This window comes from Falco rusticolus, chromosome 14, assembly GCF_015220075.1.
Source record: "Falco rusticolus isolate bFalRus1 chromosome 14, bFalRus1.pri, whole genome shotgun sequence".
NCBI lineage: Eukaryota > Metazoa > Chordata > Aves > Falconiformes > Falconidae > Falco > Falco rusticolus.
Genome location: NC_051200.1, coordinates 15,299,162 through 15,314,640, shown reverse-complemented (window position 1 = coordinate 15,314,640; position 15,479 = coordinate 15,299,162). Strand labels below are relative to the sequence as shown.

General features: G+C 52.1%; 2 long non-coding RNA genes across 2 annotated transcripts; both read left to right on the top strand.

The window, feature by feature from the left end:
- Window positions 1-7,743: 7,743 nt before the first annotated feature.
- On the top strand, window positions 7,744-13,148 carry LOC119157539. The gene is made up of 3 exons (XR_005107559.1): window positions 7,744-7,823; window positions 9,430-9,591; window positions 11,973-13,148. It is a non-coding gene; the product is annotated as an uncharacterized LOC119157539 (long non-coding RNA).
- A 39-nt stretch (window positions 13,149-13,187) lies between these two features.
- On the top strand, window positions 13,188-14,731 carry LOC119157545. The gene is made up of 2 exons (XR_005107561.1): window positions 13,188-13,610; window positions 13,829-14,731. It is a non-coding gene; the product is annotated as an uncharacterized LOC119157545 (long non-coding RNA).
- The last annotated feature ends 748 nt before the right edge of the window (window positions 14,732-15,479 follow it).

Below are 15,479 nucleotides of genomic sequence, written 5' to 3'. Positions count from 1 at the left end.
TAGGCGTGCATTTCTGCAGCAGCTCTGCTCCATCCTGTCACACCTGGCTGTGTCCCCCCGACCTGCAGGCAGCCTGGGGTCCCTGCCCATGCCCCCCCTCGCTACCTGCCCACCCTTCTCCCACTCCCGAGAGCGAGAGCAACGTGTTATCGCACCCCTTTGACTTGACATTTCACGAAGGCGAAAATGAATGAAAGATGAGCACTGAGAGCAGAGAGAAGCACTAATTTAGGAAAAGTACTAATTAAACATATTCTGGGTGGTCTCATTTTGGCGTTCCGCCTTTTGGGTTAGACTGGTTTTGCTGCTGCTTCCCTCTCTCCCACGTTTTCTCCTCTCTCGCCTTTCCCAGTGCATTTGCTACCCCCACTGGGGATTTCCGCGGTGGCTGTCGCAAAGCCCCGCTGGCTGCCCCTTGCTCGGGTGCAGGGCAGGAGTTTTACCTCCATGTCCCCGGCTGCACCGCGTCCTTCCCTGGCACGCAGAGCCCCCGCTGCCCGCAGCCCTACACACGAGCCAGGGCAGGTCACCCATACAGAGACACACAGGCACCGCGAGCCCCAGAACAACTGCAGCTTTCAAGTGACAGATGTCCACCGATGATGTTAAACATATGCATATGTATACTATTCCCTGCAAATAATGCTACAGTTTGCAGTTTAGATGGAAGGAAAGCATAGTAATAATAAAGCTAATACTAGATTTCACTGGAATTGGGCCAGACATGGCAGGTAAATGTCTGGCCTCCTGTCCCAAATGACACTGTTTTAAGTGCATTTGCAAAGCAGTGCGTGGTGCAATCAATCCCTACACTGCATGCAGGTTTTGGCCTCCCACACATGCAACTTCTCCTCTTTGCACCTTGGACAACACAAGAAATACAATTTGAAGCCTGTTTTGGCCGTTGTTTCTGCATTGTGCATTGCTGAATTAACTCCTGGTGCAAGCCTGCAGTTTTTGCACAGAAGTCAGACCCCTGTGTGGCTTTGAATTCCAGGTTCACCCCTCGAGCCTCCCTGCAAGTTGGAGGCACCATGAGACAGAAAGCTCTGGAAAAAGGGAAAATGCAAACAAAGTGACTCCGCATGAGCTCTGCGAGCGTTGACATTAGGGCATAAGCAATGCTTCTTCATCCTCTTTCTCTGAGTGGAAAACACTCTGTTGTACAATAGGTGTAACTCAGTGTACTGAGTAATTCAGGGTAAAAAGCATGTTTAAAGGTATATTGTGCCCTGCCCATCTAGAAACATAATTTATGTTCACCCTCAGGAGCCATGCTCATCTTCCTGTTAAAACCCTGCTAACAGGGGAACTGGTGCACGGTCAGCTTGCACACTCGGTGCCGTGATTTCCTCTTCCCACCCTGGAACACAGGGCTAGCAGCTGGGATCGGGTGCCTCGGCACACAGCGGCTATCCCTACTCCAAGCTGCCTTGTTAGAAAGCAACACTTCTCTTTGGGAAAATGAGTGTCACCAACAAAAACCAGGATGGGGATTTTCAAAAGGAACGAAGACCTCTATGGGAGCTGGGTCCTCCAAAAGGCCCTTGAGTTAAACTTCCCCCAGGTGGGGGTGCGAGAGCCCCCAGAGAAAATGGGGTGGTCATGGGCTGGGGGGCCACAGATCTGCTGCGTGACCCTTCCCAAAGCCTTTCCACTCCTTCCCAGGGTGGGAAACCAGGGACACGCCAGCAGGCAGAGTGCTTGGGACTGACCTGCCAGGCTCCCGCCAGCATTTGGACCCTTACTCCTGTCCTCCACAAGCCCAGCCTGAATTTTGAAAGCAAATCTCTCTGGATTTTGATCTGGAAGGGCAGCGATCACAGCCCAACGCCCAGCATGGGAATGAGCTCCCTACAAACAGCAAAGGGCAAGGTGCTCCTCAGGAAAATCCCAGTGAGAGGCTTAAAACACCGCCGTGAGAGCACGGTGCTAGTGTGCAGGCAGGGGATGCTCAGAAGCCTCCCCAGCTCTCTCCTGGGGCTCCTGGCCTGGCAATGGACCTGCTTGCTTTGGAAATGGAGCTGGATCTCCTGGGAGCACCTGCCCAGGAGCAGTCCATGGGGCAACCAGCAACTCAGAGAACCCTGTTTTCCTGCTGGCTTGTCGGATGTCAGCTACCAGAGATGCACAGCTTCACTGCTTGGGTTTTCTTTTCACCAGTTCTAGGAGCTAGCCTTTAGGAATTAATACATCTTCCAGGTAAAAAGCCAGGAGCTAGAACGTCTTTCCTTGGAGGAGGGCCAAAGCATCTAAAGACAACCACCAACACACCATTTCACAGACTCCTCGCATGTCTAAGGAATGCCTCCGGGGGCTATTGCCTTGAATTGTACAAAATAACTCTTGGACGATATAATTTAATACTACGTGTCATATGGCAGAGGTCCACGGGATGGCCAAGGAGCATGATACAAAAAATATTCAGCTGGAAATATCAGTTTTTCTACTGTATCAGCATAACAAAGACTTTTGCAAATGTCTGATGTTGGGACTGGTTTGTATTGCAAATGTCCCTGTATAATCTACAGCTCTATTAAATAACACATTATCCTATCATGACATTTTGCTTTGCCAGGAGAGCACAATATTTATATGTACGTGCCCACAATACTGCATTTCTGACACAATACAGTATTAATGACAAATTGCAAGTTTGGTAACGTCAGAAGAAGTTTTAAACCTATTGGCTTAAGGGAAGCAAGACAAGCTTGTTTAGACACAGAAAAATCGCAACAGCAAAGTCATCATAAGCTGTTTGCATAAATATTGATCTTCAAAATTGTTCACAGCATTGCACTCAGAAACTGCAGAGCTGCTATAATCGGTAATTTCTCAGTGCTATTTCAAATGCATGAGAGTTGCATTACTTTCAAGATGCAAGTGGCTCTTCACTCCCAGCTCAGCCCATCCACCGATGGCAGAAGACATCTCCGTAGCCAATGTGCTGGTGGTTATCCTACAGAAAGCCATGCCTCTGCTCCTTGCAGCAAGAGAAAAAAAAGTGTAGTGCTCCAGCCCTTTTCGGAGTGACCTTCATAGGCAACTCCCCTCCCACCCCTCCGAGCTCTGCTTTTTTGTATCCTGCCTCCAACCCTTCTCATGCTGCATCAAAAAACCTCCGCAGCAGTTTCGGGTCGTGTCTCATGCAGCAGCATCTTCCCCTCTGCCCTCCTCTCCTTTCTGTGCTTGCTGTATTTGATGCATCCATGGGGAAAGGTCACACTCCAGACCCCAAAGGGCTAGAAATATCCAGGGAAATGGGTCTGAGCTGCCCCCGGGCTCTGCACAGGCCCAGGTTGCAGCAGCAGCACTGAGGGTTTGCCTAGGACAGGCTGGAGCATCTCACTCTTCCCCAGCCTGAATTAAGTTGGAATAATTTACAGGCAATTTTCTATCAAGATGTCGGCCGCACTATCAACCCGCCCCCTCCACTGCACATAATCAAAATATTTTGATAACCGAAAAATGTCAGGCAATACAGCAAATTTTGCAGTAAATAAATAGAGCAAATAACTGCAAAGAAAAACAAGGAGGGGAGGAGTGGGGAGCTGGTGCCTCTGCAGAAGGCTTCCATCCCTGAACAACAAAAAGATCCTTTAAAATTAGTTTCAACAAAAATAGTTACTTTTGACAAAAATAACCCTCCTTTAGCGGGAAGAGGAGGCTGACGGTAGGGAATCTTACGCTGCTGATTCACACCTCCCTGCTTTGGCAGGCCAGTGCTCCCTCCCAGCGCGCGGCACAGCCCCCAGCACACCGGCGGGGCAGCCCGGCCGAGGCCAAGCCGCTCTTCGCAGCAGACAAGTAGCGATTAGATGGATCGCCTGGCAAACGAGCCCTCAGCGAGATACCAAACACATACCAAATATGTGTGACAAATTGCAATGACAAGGTTGCGCTGGCAGGCTGGATGGCGGGTAGTGAAATCCCTGTCCAGACAGTGCTACGCTCCGGGCGCTCTTTGAGCCAAGGGAAGGCAGGGGATGGTGCCAAAAACCCATCGGCACGGCCACCACACCCGTTTTCCACATGGCAGCGAGTGGCCGAGGCTGCTACAAACACCGATGGCGCCCAGGAAGGCCAGGCTGGGACTGCCACACCATGTGCAGACCTGGGGGAACTGCAAAATGCCAGGGCCAGCGCACAAGGTCAGATGAAGGAGAGTCATACAGAAAGCGAGCACAGAACCGCCCCTCCGGTCTGGTCGCAAGGGACCGAAGCGCTGGAGGAAGGGTTAGTGCAGAAGCCAGAGCTCCAGATGGGCAGTTTACTGCACCGCGTGGGGTAATGCAAGAAATAAAAAGCACGGCTCCCCGCTCTGCACATCAGGAACCATGGGGTGCTGTGGCCACACACCCCCACACTTGCTCCTCGCCACCATCCGCGCTCCCCGTGCCCCGCACAGCCCCTGCAGACACAGGGACCCACCTTCCCATGCCAAACCCCCGTGTCGGGCTGCAGTTTGGGGCTGGCCAGACACTCGTCCAGAAGCAGCCGCAGTTTATTAGCGCAGTGGCTGTGGGAAGTTTCCAGGCTGGGCAGGATGCTCTGGCAGCGCCTGTGGGGGGGGTGTGGAGCAGGGTCCGCACAAGGCTCTCACTGCAACACGAAAGCAAGGGCAGCGCAGCAATGCAGCTCTCACACCCAGGGGCTACTTTTGAAGAGACATCTCTCTTCAGCCATTTGTCCCCTCTGATGTCCCCTGTCCCACAAATGGCACTCCTCACAGGGCACATAACCGCCCAGCTTTTTGCTTTATTCTCTTTCCCCTTGCAGATGGTGAAGGTGAGCCTGGCATTTGGGCTGGACAAAGAGAATTGGTGTCTTCAAAGAAAGTTTCTTACCTTTGCCACCAGCCTAGAGCACAGAAGGAGTAGCCGTGGCTCATCCCTGCTACAAGGGGCAGAAGCATTTCAGCAGGCCACATTTAATGTGTGTAGTGCGGGGATGTTTGTTTTTTAACCGGTTCCATAGCTGCCATCTCTGCAAGGCACCACATTTTGACTATTTGACAAGCCCCAACCTGGCCAGGTGTCTGCAAGCCGCAGGCGAGGGAAAGCCAGCGGGCCTTGGCACTGCTCACTACCTTCTCAGAGCAAAGCAGCGATGCACCGAGAGCCGGAGCAAAGCAGCGATGCACCGAGAGCCGGCGGGCTGTGGTGGAGCAGCACCCAGGCAGGGGCCCTGGCAGGTGTGTCCGTGGGAAGGCAGCACAGGGGGGAAAGCAGCAAACAGCTTCCCTGGGGTATTTTGGGCTTTCTGCTTTCAGCCCAAGCGATGTGGGGCGCATCTCTGCTCGAGGAAGGTGGCCGTAAAGCATCCATCTGCAAAAATACCCCAGCAAACACAATCCCTCGCCCTCCCCCACGGTTTCTGCAAGCAGCATTCATTCCTTGCTCTCGCTGTAGATCCGGCATGCCGAGTCCTTTCTCCCCAAGAGTATTCTCCCTTTACAAAGCAAGATCATAAAGCAGTGACATAATCCAAGCTTGGCAAACACTTCTGCTGATGTTAAGCCAGTGCCTTTCGTGGTTCTCACTGCAGCTTTTGAGTCCACGATATAGATGGCGCAACCGCCTGATTAAATGTGCAGGAGCCTCCCAAGATACCATTTCATTTGAAACGCTGACATTTATATTTGACATTCCAATAAGTGTGGGGCTTTTTTTTTTTTTTTTTAATTAGTTCTCGCAAGGGTGCGGGTCAGACACAGCTACACAATGAAGTTCTCCATCGAATAGGTATGATTCAAACAGATGACTCCTGGCCAGACTTCCTAACCCATCTACCTTGCAGTGAAGCCTCGAAGCCAAATTAATTAGAGGCCACCCACAAGCAGATGTGAGAGGTGTAGGTGAATCTCTTTGCCCATTCATTTCCCACCACATCTGCTGAGATCTCGATGTACACGTTCAGGGTGAGTGGGAGGGCTCTGGTGCTAAATAAATGACCCGATTCCTTTTGTCTTGGCACCAAAATGCAGCCAGCCAGTGAGGCCGAGTAGTAAACAATAGTAGTAACGCAGAAAAAAAAAAAACAAAACCCAAAAAAGAACAGAAAAGAAAAGAAAAAAAAAAGCATATAAGATGCCTCAATGAAGAGGTGTGATTGTTGGCAAAACGTGTCCTGTTTGAGTTTATGGGATGTACAGGGCCTTTTTATTAGGGATACTTTTTGCTATTAGTGTAATAAAAAAGGACCAATTGTTTCTGCCATCTGAGAAAACTCTTGGAACAGGCAGAAATCCAGGAATAATTAAGAAAATAATAGTGCACACCCAACAAGAAAAACATTATTTGTTTAAAGATGAAGTCCCTCCAGAATACTTGGTAGTGATTGCATTTCTTTCAAAAGGGGGGGGAAAAACCCTGCTAAATGAAAAGCAGCAGCCATCAGCTAGTTTCTAAGATCTCGAGTGGAAAAAGCGCAGGGCTGTAATACCCTTCAGTGGTAAGACTTTTTCCGTTTTACCGCTCTTATCAGCCTTCGCAAGTTGCAAAATAATAGTGTTTTGCCCTTACATGTTTCCATCAAAGGATCAGAAGCGCTTCACAAAGCAGAATTAATTGAGCTTCACTTCTCACCTGTAAGAACAGAGCAATTATTTAGCAACAGGGTTTGGGAGTTTTTTGCCGTTTGGGGTGGGGGTAGAAGTAAAAATTGCAACAGGAAGGTTGCAAACCCACTGAGACAACAGGAGACTTCTTGGCTTTGTCCATTCCTGATGATGGATGAGATAAGCCTTGAAGTTTGTGACCTTCAGATCCACGTTCTCCCTTTGGAAGGGACCGCTTTGCCCCAGCATCGCTCCTCCTCAGGCCTCAGCTTGCCAGGCTCCCACTGGCACGCAGCACCAGCCTCCCAAACTCTCCAGATTAAAACATTTTCAGAAAACCCGTGTCTCCAAACCACCCGCCTTCCCTGCCAGTGCGCCGTGGTGCCATCCCGCACCCAGATGGGCAGCGTGGGTGACGAATCCTGTTCCTGTCACTCCCGGGTGGCTCGGGGACAGGTTGTAAAGCTGTGCCAGTCATGCACGGGAGCATGGCGGGGCATGGGGAACGGGGAGTGGGGAACGGGGAGCTGGGAACGTCTCCGGAGCCGGTGGGTCGGGGAGGGGAAGGCTGCGAATGGCTGCTGGTGGAGAACCCCAGCATCACGGTAGTGGAGGGGGGGAAAGCCCCAGCTATAAACCTCGCCCCGATGCCCCGTGCCGTGCACGGACGGAGCCACACGTCGAACAGTGAGAAATAACTTTTGCTCAAGCAGCGCTGGGAAAGCCTCATCCCTCCTCCGGCTGGTTTGCAAGAGGCTGGGAACGGCGGCGGGACGAGGCGCGGGGGCACAGCCCGTCTGCGGGCAGGACCGGGCCCCCCACCCGTCCCGTGCGGCTCGGCTGGTTTATATACATTTACCCCCACCCGCAGAGAGGGCTCCCCGCGGGCAGCCCCCCGCCGGCCCGCTGCGCGGCACCGGAGCCCGGGGCAGGTGAACCCAGCTCGGTGCGACCCGCCGGGCTGCCCCCCGCCGGCCAGCCCGCACACCCACGCGGGAACGCGCCCACGGGAGTTGGGCGGGGGGCGGGGGGGGGCGCCCTTGCCGCTCCATCCCACCCAGGCCGGTCCCGGGACGCGCCCGCCCGGCTCCCGGCGGGAGCATCGCCCCGGCCCGCCCGGCTGCGCCCGCCCCGCCCGGCCCGGCCCGGCCCGCCCCGTCGGGCGGCGCTGCCCCGCCCCCGCTCCCAGCAGCCCTTGCAGCCGCCTACAATGAAATTTGCGAAGTTTTTTCGGTTTCGGCGCCATTTTCGAGTGGACTCGGAGGTGAGGAGGGAGGGCGGGCAGGGCGGCGGGGCCGGGGCGCCGCGGGGGGCCGACCGCCGCCCCCCCTTCCCTCTGCCCCCCGCGGGCGGGACGGCGCGGCTCGGCTCGGCACGGCGGGGGGGGGGGGCGGCTGGACCGGGCGCGCTGCGCTGCCCGGGGGGGGGGGGGGGGGTGGCGGCACGGCGCGGCCCCCTCCCGCTGCCCACCCCCCCGCTCCGCCGTGGGCGGGGCCGCGCCGCTCCCGTTGCGGAGGAGGGGGGGGGAGGCGGGACACGGGCCCGGGAGAAACTTGTGGCGGGGGAAGGGAAAAAACTCCGAAAAAACTTTCCCGGCGCGGGGGGGGAGCGGCGGCACCGCCAGCGCCCCCCGCCCGCCCGGCCGGCGCCGCACAAAGGCGGCCCCGGGCGGGGGTCGCGGCCCCGGGGGGGCGGCCCCGGGGGGCGGCCCGTGACGCAGCGGGCAGTGACAGCGGGGGCGGCCGGGCCGGGGGCGGGGGGGCGGGGCGGGGGCCCCCGCCGGACCGTTAGGGCGGGAGCGGCGCCTTTCCCCGCGCAGCGGCGGGGGCCGGTTCCCACGTGGGTGCGGGGCGCCCCGCCGAGCTGCTCCCCCGCCCCCCCTTCCCCGGGCGCCTTTCCCTCGCGGGGATTTTATTATTAATAATTTTAATATTTTTTTTTCCTGGCGTGGCGGGGCGCCGCGGCCGCCCCCCGCAGGTGTGGCTGGGCCTTGGCGGGGGGGGTGTGTGGGGTGGGATTTGCCCGTTTTTATGTTTTTTTAAAGAAACCCCGGGGGCTGCGCCCCCGCTGCGCTGCCGTCGGGCCTGCGCCCCTCCCCAGCTCCCGCCGCCAGAGCGGGCGCACGGGGGAAAGTAGTTTAATACCTTTAAAAAAAATAAAATACTCGTATAACCAAAAAATACTTCGATGAAATAATTAAAATGATTAAAAAAAAAAAAATTGGCACCCAGCTTTTGCTAATTTTTTTTTTTTTTCCCCTTGCTGGTTACTCCTTTGTACAGGAAATTTGAATATCCTGGCAAAGGCAGGCTTCCAAGCTGCGCTCCGGCAGCCGCAGGGACGGGGGCAACGCACGCCGCCGGTTTTTTTTCCTTTTTAATTGATCCCAAAGACGATATTATTCCCACATGCGCATCAGGTACAGCAAGACTTTTTTTTTTTTTTTACATTTAGAGAGCGAGTTTGCCCAAGGTTAAAACATCAGTTGCTACCCCCCGCACCCCTCAACAACAAAAAAAAATATTGTGCTTGTGTGTTGTATGGTGTGGACGTGTGTAGGTGAGGGACCTTCTGCCAAGTTTCATCATCTTCTGCTCTGGAGGAGCCCAAAGAAAGTCTCGTTGCTCACCAGCAACTGCAAAAGTCTGTATTTAGTTAATCCACTTTGGTGGGAAATACAGTAAAACTGAACTGCTAATGCAATAAATATTTATGAAATATAAGAGGGAAGCTTTAACGCTTCAGGCGAACTGACCCAAATATTAAAAAAAAACAAAACAAAACTAAAAATGCTTCTTATGTTCTGAATTATTGTTCATCTGACAAAAAAAAATTAATTTTTTTCTGTTCTTAACAAATAAACTTTGTAGGAATCAGGCTTCCAGATCTGTCCCTTGTTTAAAACTGGATGAGATGACAATGCAAAAAAATGGAAGTAACAAGAAGCATCATACTTTTCTTCTCAGCAGTGTTGAGAAAAAACTGTGGATCCTGGAATTTTACTGTGGATTTTACTGGTTTTCTGGAGTACTGTAAGTTGGAAGTTTTATCCCGCAGGCCTTTGCGAGCGCCAGTAGCTCTCCCTTGTGTTAACAGCCTCGCCTAGAGAGATACAGTTGATCCTGCTGGAAACAGGATCGGGGTCGAGTTTCACATCAAGTGAAGTTAACGAATTAATTTTTTGCATTATTTGAATTTGCCCTTTGTGGCTGCAGTTTGGTTTCGGGTGTTCTGCCCCACCTCGGTGCGCGTCCACATCGTGTGGTTTTCATGCGCGAAAGGTACGCTGGGCTAAAATTAAAACGCAGCTCGAATACACTGTTATTTATATGAAATACGTGTTGCATCTCTGACCTTTTTCTGGATAAATTAGTGAGAAAAAATTATTTTTAGTAAAGAGGATGAGAAGCTGTCTGCTGTCGTATGACTTTGACCTGTGAGCAGGGAGAAAAATAATATTTTGTGCCACCCGGGAGGAAGCCTTAGCGGGCTGAGACGGGTGTCAGGGCGATGTCTGCGTGCTGCGTGACGCCGAGGGGATGCACTGTAGATGCCCGTGCAAATGAAAGTAACTTGCCTGCGTGCAGTTCCCACGTCGGACCGTTCGTGCTCGTTCAGTCATTTCTCTTTACGCAGCCCTCGCTCGCCTTCATCAGCCCTGCGAGGCCAGTCGTATCGGAAATGTAATAGCTGGAACCATTTGGTGGCTGTCGATCAAGCATCGGGTCTGATTCCAGCTATTAGCCACATCTGTAAATATTAATACGTGACTTCTGTTGAAATTTCATTGTTCAAAGGGAGGCAGGAATGAAGATGGTGTGATTTTTCAGACTGGGGCAGATACAAAGTGTTTCAGTGCTGCTACTCACGCCCTTATTTTTTGTTTTGGTACTGTAACTGTGTCTCACTAATTAATGCCTGGGACATCTGTAACAAGATGATTTATTTTACTCTTTTTGTAAAATAGTAAATGCTGCTTTTTTTTTTTTCCCCTCCCCCCCTTTTTTTTTTTTAATTCTTCTTTCAAATGAGAACAATGACTTCAGGATTTGTGCGTGTCTCCTGAAAAACTGTTCGATAGCAGAGTTGACGGGGTTTTTTTCCCTTGTGCTTTATATAGAGAGGAAATGCTTAATATTTACTTGATTTTGAGCTTACCTAGCCCAGAAGTGTGCGAGTCAGTGAATTCTCTGTATGCAAATCTGGCCTGTCACGGGCTCCTGTATTTATTTCCTTTCCTTTCCCATGGCGCTCTTTCTCACTTTTTTTTTTTCTCCTTTTTTTTTTTCTTTTTCTTTTTTTTTTTCTGGTTACACTGTCAGTGAGGAGGAGGGACTAGGTTGTGTTTTAAGGGAACCCTGTATTTCAGCGTTAATTTGGCTTGGTTTTGTGCGTGTGTTGGGGCTTGGGGCAGGGGCTGGGTGGGTGTTTTTTACTTAATTGCCCAGTATACTTTGGCAAGCAGAAGTTGCATTGTTTTGTGAACTCCACTAATGGATTTTTCTGTGTTCAAATTCCCCAGTTATTTGGGGGATTTAATTAAACCTCCGTAGGTGGCTGGCTGACGTAGATGACAGGTAGAAGTCTCGATTTCTAGAAACAGCTGGTGTACGCGCCGCGGGCGTGGAACCTGTGCAGCAGAAGAGCTGTTGTGATGCTTTGGCCTCGAGGTGCAGCTTTTGGGGTGGTTCTCTTGACATCTGGGGCTACCAGCACAGCAGGTCACTCCTGGCTGTGGTGGGGTGCTGCTCCAAGGTTGGGGTGCTTCTGGGGTGCTGCCTCCTCCCATTAGCCCCTCTGCATCTTACCTGCGCATCCTAGGCATGGCTTGTCACCTAAATCACCATAAATAAGGTGTTTCTTTTGCTTCTGGTCCTAGGCATGGTTTGTCACCAGAATCAGTGTAAACAAGGTGTTTCCTTTAGGACCAGTAACTGATTCTGGCTGCTGCTGGTTTAACCCCTTCGGGGAGAGGAGGTGGGCTTGCTGCTGGCTTTCCCACTCAGCCCTGGAGCTGCCACTAGTTTCGCCCGGCAGGAGCCGTGCCATCCTGCCTTGCTGTGCAGCACCTGGGTGACCAGTTGGGGTTACCAGTGTGCCCTGGGTGCTGCCACCGAGCCGCACTCCTGGCAGCAGCGGTGCCGGTAGCCCTGGCTGCGGGAATGGGGAGAACAGGGAGAGAAGGGGTGCAGTCCCTCTTTCAGTGCCCCTTTGTAGTCAGCCCTATCTGGAGGTGAAAAGTTGATTTTTTTTATTTTTTTTTTTATTCCCCCCCCCTAATTTTAAGAATATTTGCACCCACTTGAGCCTTTGTGGTCTGGGCATGCCTGGGGAGGGGGACCGCTCTGAGGCTGCCCAACAGGCCAGCCCCCCTGCGAGTGCTTCGTCAACTCTTCTGTGTGTTGCTTTCCAGCTCCCGTTGAAGCAGCGACTGTCTGGTGTCCGGGGAGAGCCGGCGCAGGAGCCGATGCGCCTGCGGTCAGAGGTGAGTCAGGAAGGTAAGCTGGCGTGTCCCACCTGCTCCGAAATACCTGCCGCGCCTACGTCCCCCTGGGGAGGTGCAGGTTCCTCCTAAATGCATCTCCCTTCTTGGGCACCACAAGGCAACACCTCGGAGAGGTCGGGAGAAACTCAGATTGGCCCGTTCGGCTGGCAGCTTTCTGGTGTAACGCTGAGAATCCAAAGCACAAACTTAAGTTTGAAAGAAGCTGAAGTGCGAGATGGGGGTGATTCAAACACAGAGCTTTCTATTGCTTGAAATAATTATGGTGTCATGTCATAAACACGCATATTTTCTCAGATACGTATTTCAGTGCCTATCCCAAATTTCCACTTGCCCAGTACTTGGTGTGAATGTTGATTATTTTTTTTTTTTTTTTCTCTCCATGTGCTGGAGAATAGACTGGTGGAGGTGATCTGAGCCCTCGCTTTGCAAAGTCCTCCTTGCTAAAAAGAGCTCTTGTCCCCCTTGTTGAACTAGGCTAAAGGCTGGTTTATATATACATGTATAAAAACATTAATTAAAACATGAACCTCAAACACAATCAAAATGGATTCTAGAGCCAAGCTTGTTTGCTGTTACTTTTTTTTTTTTTTTTTTTTGAGTCACTTGAAGAGATGAAAGAAATAAGACTACGCAGGTACAGTCAAGTAAAAGATTGTTACAGAAATAATTAATGGTAAAATTATGTGTGGGGTTGTTTTGTTTTAGCTTGTACAGGTTTAACTTCCTCTGGGTGCTTGTTGGCTTTGCAGTAAGTAGCAGTTGCTCGTTAGAGAGTTGGAGCTGGTGCTGTTGGTATTGAGGACACTGAAGTGGTGAAAAAAATCTGCTTTTTTTGTTGGCAAATATTTGATTTAAAATCTGCAGTAATCTGGCATGGGTCATGAGAGCTTTTGAAATTCCTATTTTTAAGTTTGCTAAACAGGCAGGGACTAGGAGGAGGAGAAACTGGAACTTGGCGAGGTGGCGTGTTTAGCGCGAGGGGACGGCACAAGCATTTGAACTAATGGCATCATTTCTGACATTGTTCAGGTTTTTTTGTGATGCTGCTTTTTAAGAAAATGAATTGAAGGAAGTTGTCACATAACTGGGGGGGGGGGAGGGGAGGGGAGGGGGGCGGCGGGGGGAGTTGAAAGGAAACACAAAAAATGTCAGGCTATCTGCACGGCTCCTGCACAGCCCTCGCAGGCTGGCTTGTAAGTGCCTTCAGTAGTTGCATGCTTCAAAGCTCCTGCCTCCTTTCTGCCCTGCACTTGTTTTCTTCTCTGGTACAGGCAGGGGAGGCAATGGAGTGCCAGGGCATCTTTAATTTCTGGTCACATAAGGTTTGTCCATCCAAATAACTGAGCACATCATCTAGCCTTTCAAAAAATCAACGTTTTTCTTTTTTTAGATTTCTCAAAAGTCAAAATGAGCTGAATAAAAACATTTTAAGGAAGACTTAACAGGTTTGAACTATTGGAATTGGGATTTATTTATCTGAAATATTAACATTGCAACTCCTGGAAAGTCCTTGATGTTCAGCAGCCCCTAAGAGGAAAGTACAAGGTAATGTTTCCCCGCAGACTGTTTGGAAGGGTCAGGAAGGTCTGCGGGCTCCTTACAGTAGCAAAAGCAGCAGATCTGCTAGATTTGCAGTTCTGCAAGTGTAGATTTGCCAGGACCCAAATACGAAGTATGTTTTGGGGGTGGGGGAAACAGTTAATTTCTGATTTTGTTTCTGAAACTGGTTTGTTTGCACTGTGTAACTGCTTGTTCTCTTATAGTTACAGACTTTGTGATAGCACCCGTGAAGAAAAAAAAAAAAACAAACAAAAAAGTCCCATGGTGGTGGTAATGCATGCACGTTAAATGTCTTCATTGTAGAGTGTTCTTCAGTACCTTATATCATGGTTTAAAAAAAAAAAAAATATTCAAAATACCATTTGGAATGTCAACATTCAGTGGGCTTTGAGGAGATGTAGCAGCACATCATGGTTTGTAGGGACAAGGAGATACAGACCATTCTGGGCTGCCTCATTACCTCAAGGATAAGACAAGAAGGTGAGCTTCTGGTTATCATAGATGTGGAAGCTAACGCATTCCCATGTGTCCCTTTAGTTCAGGTGAACAGGTACGTGTAGATAAGTTCTGCCGGTGCTCGTATCTGCGCACACCCTTTGCAGCTGCTACAGATGCATTCCCTATGGGTCTGTGTGCATGTCTCGGCGGGGCTGGCCCTGCAGGCAGGGAGGACTTGCGGCTCCTTTTTGTTCTCCAGCATGGGCATGGCCGATGCTGGCTCGAGCACTGTGCCTTCAACTGGTGCCTTACCCCTCACCTCTTGCTCCTCGGTCCTTGCCCCGGCAAAGGATCGGCCAAGGTACTCTGTCGCCCTGTGTTTGGGGGTGGGGAGAAAGGAGGGGGGCTGGAAGCCGTGGCGAGGCGCTAGGATGGAGAGCTGTCAGCAGTGCTCTAGCAGCACGTAAATACTGGAGTTTGGGATTGCCTGTTGCTCTCCAGTATTGCATTGCTGCTTTAGTGAGGCTGGAAATCGGTCCCTGCCGCAGGAGCCGGGGCCCTGGCTCTCAGGGTGCGTCCCCAGCACCCCCCACGGTGCCTTCCACGCTGCTGCTGGGGGGCTCTCGTCTCCCACACTAATAAACCACTGCGGAGGCAGCAACGAACGAGGGCTTGGTGTCGTTAATGGGGGGGGGGGGGGGGCTGCACAGGGGTGGAGTGGGCAGAGGGTACTGCTGTGGCTGGGAGACTGGGATGGTGCTGAGCCCTTCCCAGCATCTGTGGGGAAGGGGGGTACATGGTGGTGGGCAGCAAAGGATGATGCTGCTTCCAGCAGCTGGGGAGGGGTTGGTTCAGCAGCATGGGAGCTTCCCAGGGGCGTGGGAAGGAGGGGCCCTGGGCCTGTGTCTGGGGTGCTCCTAGGGAAGCCCTGCCCTGGGATGGATCCCTTTTCCCCAGACCCAAGCAGCTCCCCATTGGGGCACCCAGGTAAGGCTCAGCCGGGGTGGGGGGCTGCCCATGGCCAGCACCCACACGGCACTTGCGTCATGGTGCAAAGAGGGTGGGGTGGGGTGGCTGGAGCACCGCAGGGTTTGCCTACAAAGTGGTGCAGTGGTGAGCTCCTCCGGAGCAAGCCCAGCCCCAAGGTGAATGGGTTTTTCCTTCGGCAGCCCTTGGCATCACGCCTCTTGCAGCTTCCCAGCTCTGGCAGGAGCAAGGAATGGACACAGGGACCACTCGGGCCTCGGGGGTGCTCCTGAGAAGGGTGGGGATGGTGGGTTCCTGGTGGAGCATCCATCCTCTGTGGTGGGAGTCAGGTTGCCTCTCCTGCCAGTGATGGTGTGTCACGAACAGCCCCAGTCCTGTGGTCTGTTGAGCGCTGGTGGCTGTGAATCCCGTAACATTTGGGGGTTTTCA